Source organism: Otolemur garnettii, unplaced genomic scaffold (genome assembly GCF_000181295.1).
Source record: "Otolemur garnettii isolate 467f Iridium unplaced genomic scaffold, OtoGar3 scaffold00139, whole genome shotgun sequence".
NCBI lineage: Eukaryota > Metazoa > Chordata > Mammalia > Primates > Galagidae > Otolemur > Otolemur garnettii.
The window spans coordinates 3,341,665-3,352,585 of NW_003852534.1; positions in this window are offsets into that span (position 1 = coordinate 3,341,665).

The window sequence follows — 10,921 nt, forward strand, 5'->3', positions numbered from 1 at the left end:
GTATTGCATATTGTATTTATTGTTTGTCTATGGTAGACACATAGTTCAGATGGGGGGGTCATATGTAGTTGGTGTGTTTATATTTATTATTTTTCTACAGTAGACAAGTTATACTCAAAACAAGTGGAATAGAGAAACACCAGCACACTGAGTCCATACTAAGCAAAGATCCTTTATCAATTGGCCAGGCTGAGAGCAGGCTCATGCCTCAAAGTCTCTTGACCCCTAGAAGCAGGGGTGGAAACCTTTGGTAAAGGGCTTTCGGTAGGGGAGGAGTCCTTAATGCAAGCGGAATTCGACAAGAGCCAATACTTGGTAAGGGGGTCCTTATGGGGGAAGCTGGAGTTTCAGAGGATATTTCAGTTATTACTGAACTCTTTCAGCTGAGCTTCTTGTCTTAAAGGGGGAGTGTTAAAAGCCCCCAGCAAGATGGAGTTGAGGCATAATAGACACACAGCTCAGTTGGGGGTCATATTTACATAGTCAGTGGTCATGGTCACTCTGTTGCTGGCTGCTTGGTATATGTGGCATCTGGGATACTCCTACCACCCTCACCTTAGCACATCCAGCTTCATAACATGAACCTGCTGGGCCAGAAGTCACACCCTGGTCCGAATGTGTCCTGCTACCCCTGGAGACAGAAGAATGTGGGTAATGAGGAGAAATGGTTCAAAATATTCAGCTAGAGCCCTCACTGTTAGCAACTGGGGTACATACAAGTTCTTACGCCTAGAACTTATAATGGTTTATATTTGAAAAATTTTATGAAATTAATTTTGCTTAACAGACCCGAGAAACCAAGGCACAGAGAAGTTAAGTAAGTTACTTAGGGCCCTGTGGTGAGTGGAGGAGCTGGGGCTGGCACATCAGTGGTTGGACCTGCGCTTGTGCTCGTGACTTCTGAGCAGAATCCATTAGCTCCTTCTCACAATCCAGAAGCATGTTTGCTGTCAAAGGGCTGGGTGCTGCAACACTTAGGATGAGGAATGAGCTTCTGGAAAATTCCACCCACACTGACCTGTGTATTCTGAGCTTCCCCAACCTTTCTTCCTCAGCAAGTATGGTTATTTTTGACCCTCTTTTCTACCTAATCATGAGAGCTGATGGAGCTGCCAGGTTTTTTGAAGCTCCATGTGTGCAGTTCCCCCAGGGGCTGCCTCGCCTGTGGAGACGTACCCTCTTCAGTGGGCCTAGGTGTGGGATGCGCAAGCCCGGCTCCGTGGCAAGGTCGTGTCAGAAGCCCTGTGTGGTGAGGGGCCAGGACACACTCTAGGTGGGGCTGACCACAGTGGTGACTTGGGTGCTTTATTTCTACGCCACTCTCAGTAAGTAAGAATAGAAATCTTATTATATATAGAAGTTCTGTTCTTACTTTTACATGCCGAAAATTTAGCCTCCGGTGTTGTATTTTAATGTTGAAAAATGTCGAGAAAGGCTTATCATCCTCTCATTAAGAAAGTAAAAACCACAAGGAAATGTCTGTCATTACTGCAGATTAATCTGTTGTATAGTCAAATCAATCTGAATTTAGCGAGAAATGTGAAATTGCCCAAACACAATACACACACCCCACCGTCAACACGCAGAAAACCTTTCAACATTTCCTTTACACGTCACATCTATATGCCAAGTGCATCTCCCTCACATGCTTCCATATGTCCCCAAATATGTGCCTTTCTTATTCATTATGACAGGTTAATAGATATGACAGGTTCGATTAACTTAACTTTCGACAGTTTTAAATTTCCAGTTATTTTTTGTTCCACAGAAAGAAAAAAAAATGCAACTTCCAAGTACAATACTTCTAACAATATGACTGATATCTATTGAGAAAAAAAAACAAACTGTCAAAACATGACATGTCAGATTTCGCTTCCTTCCACCAACATATCACAATCTGTTTTGATGGAAAAGGGATATATTTTAATTATTTGTTTTTAATCTGACTCCAGACTTGACATATGGCACCTCATTAAGTTCTCTCTACATATTCTGGTGAAAACAAAAACAAGCTGTACAAAGTTATTCAACTTCTGGCATAAAAGTTATTTTTAAGAACTTCTATTACTTCTGAGGAGGTTAAATGATTCCAAAAAAATACCCTTCTAAAGATTGGAGTGACATTAATTTTGAAAGGTTTGCTGGGAATCAATCACTGTAGACATTAGCTGTTGGCAAAATGTGTTTCTTGGGGAGGCGGGGCGTGCACAGAGATGGTAATTGGTCCTTCCATAACCTGGTTCCTCCCTGCAAATCACATAGATGGAGAAAGTTAAGAGACAAAGCCTGCACTATCCTGTATTTTCAAACTGTGCATAAAGCCCTTTGTGCCCAGTGCAGCCTCAGAAGAAGAAGGTAACAGACCACTTGTGGTTTTTCATCTTCATGCTGTATTTTTTAATGTCTTCTCAGATTTAAGAAGGAAGCAATTCTGAGGAGAAAAAATTATATATTTTTTCTGTTACTTGGAGGTTAATTTAATAGAACTGTCAGTTAACCAGGTCTTATGTTTTTCTTGCATTCTACATTTAAAACTTTTTTTAAAACATTCAGGATTTTGTTTCAATTATTTAAAAATCTCTTCAAACAAAATAATAACATTCAGGGGACCTGCCGATGCTAATAATTTTAGATTATAATTATCTATGCACTTAGAAATGATCAATGATAGTCAGAGAGATTTTTTTCATTTATGTGCTGTTCACACAATAAATCCAGGCATCCCACACAGCATACACTTTTTACTAACTCAAGAACTGTAGAGACTGGGAATTTCCCTAAAGCAATTCCTAGGGCTAAAGACAGCCAGAATCCCCTGCATCAAAGATTGGACGTAAGATCACGTGTGGATGGCAGCTCTGATGAAATGTCAGCAGGGTTTCCAAGCTCATGGCTCTGATGCGGACACAGCATACTCTGTGTCCTGGGCTTACCTTTCTGTAGAAGCTGCCGGGGTGTGGGCTTCCTCCCCTGGGGTCTCTGTTGCTGGACCTTAGCCTCTGCTCAAGGACCTCCTCAATGATCTGAGCAACTATTGATTGTATTTTGCAAGTATGTTCAAGAAATAATTGGTGAGCACCTACTGTGTGCTAGGATGGGGGTGTCCAACCTCCGGCCCATGGGCTACATGCTGATGCTGTGAGGTTGTTGCTTATCTGTGCTGTCAGATGTCACAAATAGAGTACATGACCTATTTTTTATTGCTAATCAGGTTTCCTTAGTGTTTGTGTATTTACCTTGCAGTCCAAGGCAACTCTTCTTTCAATGTGCAAAAGGAAAGTAAAAAGGTTGGACACCCCTGTTTAACTAGAACATGGCTGTAGGGAGTAAAGATATGTTGATGAAACAGACAAGCCTTTACCGTCATCCCACGTCTCATTTTCTATAGGGAAGTGTTGTGAGAGCTGTGCTGTTTTTTCTTTTCTTTCCAATATTTCAGTACATGTATTTGTGCATCAGTTTATGTGAATATGTGCTTTCACATTGGGTTTGCTTCATCTAGATTCTAGTTATTCATAACCCAGGGTTGGTGCTCAGCTGGCATTTACCCTGAATGTTTGAATTTCGGAGAAGGCCGTTATAAGTTCTTTCAGTGGCTTTACTACTTAGAATTATACTGTTATATTTTCATCAATGAACATGGTGGCTTTTTAATAAGCAAGTTGATGTTAGCAACTAACTATAATAGGTAAAATGATTCTATCACATGGATTAGTAGAAACAATTTTATAGAATTTTATAAAAGTAATAAGATATAAATATCTAATGAACCCAGTAGCCCATAACCTTAGAGTTGATCCCAATGCTTTTACTTATCCAAAACCAAGTAAACATCTCCTATTCTATCTTAAGTTTTTTTAAAAATATAGATTAACTAAAGTTTAAACATGCAAGAAAGGAAGAAATGATGAATAAAAATGCAGGCGGGGAAGCAAGCAGAGGAGAAGGCTCCCCAGGGAACAGGAAAGAGGGTGATGACAGGTTAGAAGACCTCAAGGTCAAATGTGACAGCACAGAATCGAGGGGCTCATGAGAAGTGTGCAAAATCTGCCTTGAGAAAGTAGATGAGCACATTTCCAGCAGAACACTCATTATTAAAAGTTATACATTTAAGCAAAATGTATTCCTCCTTGAAGAAACTAATCCCACTTATTCTCAAGAGACAACCAGAGAATATAATCTCAGGGCAGCTAAAGATACAATCATGTTAGGAACCCAAAGATGCTGGTATAATCCCAGCACGACTTTCTCAGCCTCAGAGTCCAGAGTGGCTGCCCCAGAACTCTTACCTGGGAACCATCAGCCCTCACTGCAGAGCCTGTGGGACCACACACATCAGTGGATGATGTAGCCCGGGGTATGAATCACCATCAGAGTCACCCCAAATGTACAGGTTTGTCCAGGCCACAAAGGGTGCCACTATCTCTCTCTCCAAGCAGAACACCTTCAAGTAGAAAAGGCCTGAGCTATGCAAGGCTGGAAGCTTTCCAGGTCTCTCAGCTGGAGCCTGAGCTGAAGGAAGGTGGGTAAAGTCCCTGGGAGAGTGTCTGGGGCATAACTGTGCCCTAAAGGATCCAATCCAATTACAGCAGAAACAGGCAAGCTCCATTTCAATTCATGCTCCTGTGGTCACTAAAGGGAAACAATAGCGGTTACTTTCAGAAATGTTCTCCATCAGAATTCTTTACTTTTCCTCCTGGACCAGTATGCTTTTGCTAAGTAGAATTTCTTTTTAATATGGTATTTTTTTTAAAGTGAAATAATGACAAGGAAAGAAAGAAGACCCCAGTATGAGCATGAAAGTGAGATCTCTGATGCTTACTAATGATGCCACAGATGGGGCTGTCTGTCCATCTTAAAAGGCACTTTTCACACAAGATCACAGTCTCAGTGTCCGTGACTATCAGACAGTCTGATGAAGAGCAGGTTGCAAATTCCTGCTACCTAACAACAACAACAAAGGAGGAATTATTTAGCACAGGCAAACAAGCGTATACTTGGCTGTAAGCCAGATATTTATAATGCTTCTTTTAAAAAGAAAAGAACTTCTTAAAGTAAAAAATCATGACAGAAAAATTGAAATAAAACTTCATGGATTTTGTTCTTCACCTGGCAAAACATAATGCTGGAAATTCCAAGCAAAAATAATGGAAGATATGCTAACTATAAAATGCCAGAATTAGGAACCATGAGTGTCTTGGACAGGGCCTTTCTAGATCAGATTATGAAGTCTTGGGATTTGATGTGGTGCCTGAATGGGGCCAACCAGGGGTAACGCTTCTAAGCAGTTGCTCTGGCTTAGACATGTAACTCATCTAATGATGTTTGTGTGGTTGCCCACGTAATGATATGGCCCAGGGCAAGTTTTAAAATAAAATTTCTCATTTTTCCTTTTAATGGTAATTTTAAATTTTGTCTACATGTACAACAATTTCAGCATGTGTCCGAGTTATGTCCATGATGTTCAGGGATTTTTCCTGAGAGATTTGAGCCTAATAAATCTGAAGGAATTATTTGTAGTAGACAAAAATCCATTTCAAAATGGACCTGATTTTCCAAAGCCAGAACTTACAATCTGGTAAGTGAATGAACGGTGTAAAGAAAGTGCAGTGAGTGACAAGTGAGTGTGGATAAGTGTGGGTTGAGGAAGCATTCTTTTTGTAAAACCAGGAATGGAAGTGGAGATAGCAAGAAAAAATATCCAGGTCTTAGCCGATGCCATCTGACATGACAGCCTTGGATGCTGTCTCTCCAACAGAGTAAGGAAGAGGTGAACTTTTAAATTGTGGAAGGAACGTAGATTTTAGTGCATTGATAGGGTCTAAATCCATGTTTGACCATGATTAACAACGTGACCCGGACTAAGTTATTTAACTTTTTGGCCTTGGTTTCCTGAGATGTAACTGAGGGACGAGCACAGTGTCTAACCCAGGTGGGCATATGAGGATCACATGCATTTAAATACAGAAAGGGGTTAGGACAGAGCATAACTCATGGTCAGCACAGCAGTGGAAAGGTGCAGCCTGCAGGACAAGCATCATGAAGAGAGACGCACAGGGAATTCTGGGAGAACACGTCTGGGGGACACAGCAGTTTCTTCTTAGAGATTCCGAGGTAATTTCAATAAGGAGTGATGGATGGAAAACACGTATACAGGCATGTAAAAAGAGACTGAGCTTCATCTTCCGGGAGATAAAAGTGGGTGGTTTAGGAAAGTTGTCCAATGTGTAAGGTGAAGAGAATCTCCGTCATCTCAGGGAGAAGTTAAGGTCTGAGGCTTCTGCTAATTGCAAACTTGGGATGTAAGTGTCAGGGAGGCAGGAAATAGTGTACCTTGGAACAAGCTAAACTTGCCCCTAATGAGCGGCACTGCCTTTCTTCTTGAAGCCAGCCTTATGGGCTAAGGTGTTCCAAAGAGCAGAGAGAATGCCCCTGAAGGCTCTAGGTTAACGTAGCCTCCTAGACATCTTCCCCAGCTTTAATAATAAGCAATGTTATTCTCCCTAGATAATGGCAGATATTAGGCCCTCTGCCCTGTTGGTGACTATTTTTCTGAGAACCACATTTATTGTTTTTAAACAAAGCCAAAGAGAATGAAAGGTTATATGTTTTTGCACCTGGGTATGCTAGAGAAAATTTGTAATTGTTACTTGTGGTTTTGGTTATTTAATAGTAAGTTTTCAGAACAAACATGACCACACAGTACAGTCTCCTGCACTGGTAAGACTAAATGTAGATGTTATATAGTTCTTGCATTTTTTCCAGCTCTGTAATACCTAAGAACATAGATATACTTATAGAAAAGTTGTTAAAATCTTTGACGGTCCAGACTCACATGTATAATTTTTTATATAATGAGGGAAATAATAAAAATACTGTATTTTCTGTTATAATAAAGATCAAGAAAAAGTTGTCTCTGCAAGGGGGAAGAGATCGACCCTGAGGGACCATCTTTGTGAGGTAAATGGATATGTTCTGTATCGACCCATGTTGATGGGTTCCATTGATCACGATGGTAGTTACATGGATATATTCATTTATGAAATGCAAAATGTTTCTGATATAAGTCTGTGTGTATACGACCTAGATTTGAAGAGAAATAAAAATACTCAGTTGGGGTTTTTATAACAGTAGGTGCATTTAAGTGTATACATCAATGACATTCATGGTCTAAGTTTATCAAAAGCCTGTGTATTTTCTAATAAAAGTAAAAAATGTGTTTGATATATATTTGAGGTAAGAATTCCCTCCTATAGTGACATCTGTCCATTTATTCATTTATATTTATTGAATGGCTAACTGCAGAGAAATTCCATACTAAACTTTATTTTAACTACTCTTTTTATACAAAAGAAAGGCATATTTTCTTTTTATAATAGATGCTTGGGGGCATTTTTCTAATATGCATTCCTTATATTTTATTACATTTTTTATTACATTTTTATACATTTCTTCTCAAATTATCCTCTTTACAAATTTCTTTTTAAAAATTTAGATTTGATATATATGTGTAATTTTTTTTTTACCTCTAAATTGTTATAACTTAAGACCTGAAACTGGACATATATGATGAGATTTATTTGCTTATCCCATTAAAATCTTGCACCCACTGGGCTGGGATTGCCTATTACAGTGGTGTCGACATAACAACAATGACCACTAATGCTAATAAGAGCAATAGAACACGCCAGGTACAGAGGGTGTGCAAGACACACATGAAATGTTTTCTATGACTGTCACTAATCTCACGACAACTTTCAACTTTTTCACTGAACACATTTAAGCAATAAAAATCTGTGCACATTAAAACAAAATAAGAGATAGTCTGATTAAGTTCACATTTTTGCTCAGATACGTTCTTGATGATGTGGTTGTATACACAACCTGGATCTTTAACAGTAACAACAGAATAATTCTTTTAGGTCTTCACAACGTAAATAGTCATTGATTATTTATCTGTTGTCTCAGCATCTAAGAAGCTCAGAACCACAAGATTTCAGATCATTTTGTAAAATACTTTATCTTTGCATCTTCTAATTTTTCTTTTCTTAAACCTTGCCATTTATAATCTCCTCACCTATATTTATTTTGTGATACTACAGTTTGGTAGTGATATAAGTGGAGAGATAAAAAGGAGACAAGGGGGACGGGGAGGGAAAAGAGAAGGCAAGGAGAGAGGTAGGAAGGGAGTCCAAAATTTACTGAAATAAGACTATGATTTTGGGATATCAGACCAAAGCCTACAGCTGTAACAGTGGCATTTCCTCCTCTTGTAAAGATACTCGGTTGTCTCCAAAGGCTGTTAAGGGTGGGACATTCCCAAGACATTAAGCTCCTGCTGGTGCCGGGCTGATGAGAGCAGGTCTCCAGCTGCAACACACCTGGTGTGCGGGCAGCAGCCGCCAGTCCCCATGTGTGGTTTGTTTCTTAGCCCTTGTAGTGAAAAGATGTCACTGCAATTTAATGCAATGGGTTAGGTATAACTTAGTTTTTTCTAATCTTTCATCTTCCCTGATATTATTTTTAGTAAAGAAAGTTTTTTTTTTTTTTTCATTAGGAATGCTTCCTTATAGGACTTTCTGATTTACAGTATAAGGGGGGATGCTCTGGAGAAGACTATATATTTATACACTATCTACAAATATAGACTACCTATAAATACATAGACTTCTCCAGAGCATCTCCCCCCTCTTCTGTAGGCTGGAGGAAGCCTATAAATACAGAGAAAAATGGTGAGTAGGCGGGAAGAAAAGCATCTCTGTGCTGGTGCCCGTCCTGACAGTGATTGCAGAAGAACCTGAATCAAAGCCTTCGAAGGATGCATTTTATTTAAAGATGAAGGAATAAAGAGGAGTGGAGAGATTATCACAGCAGTAGGGTGAGGACTGCCCAGGTCTCTGTGTATCCAGGGTGGGCAAGGCGGTGTGGGTGTGGGGGTTAAGTAATCATCACTTACAATCTGCATGTGTAGTTAGAATTTGGGCTTTTGACACAAACTGAACACTTGGAAAGCCTTTCGATGGGGCAACCAAGTACGTTTCACAAGGAGGTCAAGTTCTCTGTCTGCCCATGTTTGAGCAGACCCACTCTATGCAAAGGTAATTTTACCCTTGAGGCCTCTGGAGGTTCCTCCCATCACTCCACACCCCTTCTTCATAGCCCCAACCCTCAAATCATCATTTCCACTGTTTGGAAATTGGCTTCAGCATCTGATTTGAGGGTTTATGGCTAAATATTTTATACTGGAGTTCAGAAAATTAAAAATAAAGGTGTAAAATCTGGAGAGAGAGTGGTTATATTTGACTGATACTCAGCACCTGCTTGACATGTAAATACCTGGAAAGTAGGTCGTGTCACTTACAGGTGACCTAAAAGTTAGCTGTGGGGGTCTATGGCTCTGTAATTACCCGAGGCAAATTATCTGCATCGTAACAGGTAGGACAACAGCTTGGCAGCTAGCACACAACCCCACCTTTCTCTCATTAGCCAAGAAATTCAACTCTCTCTATCTTTGCAGATCCTTCCGGTTAATTCTCAAGCAACCCAGAATCTCTGGTTTTCAATTCCTGAGTTTCACAGCTCTTCTTCATTTCTGTGAGATAAATTGTTGCCTTTCCTTTGAGCCTGCCAGATTTTCTGTTGTTTGACTGGGACTAACTAGTTCAGGTTGGCTCCTGCCACTTGAAAAGATGATAGAACTGAAGGATATGTTTTTGGAGACATTTTGATAGTTATGTGTATACGTCATGAAAAGAAACTTCGGTGTGACTTCTCTGTACATTTGTTTTGCTTCGTAATGTACATTACTAAATATCTTTGAAGATAAGAATCTTGGAGAATAGCAGTATTTCATGAATTTCCTATTTGTTTTGCACTCTCCAAAGTCACTGTTAAAATACCTATGTGCACAGATGGGGACAATGTCTCTTCTGAAGGGCTTCGTAGCTGCATTGCTTCAGCCTGGTTGAGGACTAGGGATGGACAGTGTGGGGGCTCCAGACAGGCTGGGTAGCACTTGCCAGACCCGGAAGGAAGTGCACCAGAGAAGAAGAGACACAAGCAAAGTGAGTGTGTGTGAGTGTGCATGTGTGTGTTGGGGTAATGCAGGAAGCATGGACAGACTGGTCAGGCATCACACATGATGAGTCATTCTCAACATGTGAGTTTCTACTCTGGATGAGATGGTGGAGGAAGGGGATCAGGGATGGCGAGGCAGAGGTAAGAGGCCTTGAGATAATTAACATCTGTGTTACGTCACATGCAAACCATTTTTGTGGTGAGAACACTTAAAGTCTATTCTCTCATCAATTTTCCAGAATACAAGGCATTTCATTAAGTATAGTCACTGCATTGTATAATACATCTCGTTAACTTCCTCCTTCTCTCTAACTGAAATTTTGTGCCCTTTGGCAAACTTTTTTTTTTCTTTTTTGTGGCCAAGGCCAGGGCTCTGGCATATGGGGCTGGCGCCCTACTCCTTTGAGCACAGGCACCGCCCATCCTTTGGCAAACATTTTACACGTACTTCCCAGATTCTGGAAAATACCATTTTACTCTCTACCTTCCATGGGCCCAGCTTTTGTAGATGCCACATGTAAGCGAAATCTTGTGTTATTTATTGGATTTTCTGTGCTTGACTTACTTCACTTAGTATGATACTCCTCAGGGGTATCCATATTATTACAAACCACAGCCTTTTCCTTTTTAGAAGGCTGAATAGAGTTCCATTACCTATGCATACCACACTGTACATGATAAATATATATAATTTTAATCTGTCAATTAAAATAAATGTTGAAAATAATTGTAAAACATTTAAAAATTGGGACATTGATGTGAGTCACTAAATTTTGTATTTAGCATTAACTCTTATGTCTCTATTTGTTGTTTAATTCTCAGTAGGCACCTTCATAAAGTGAGT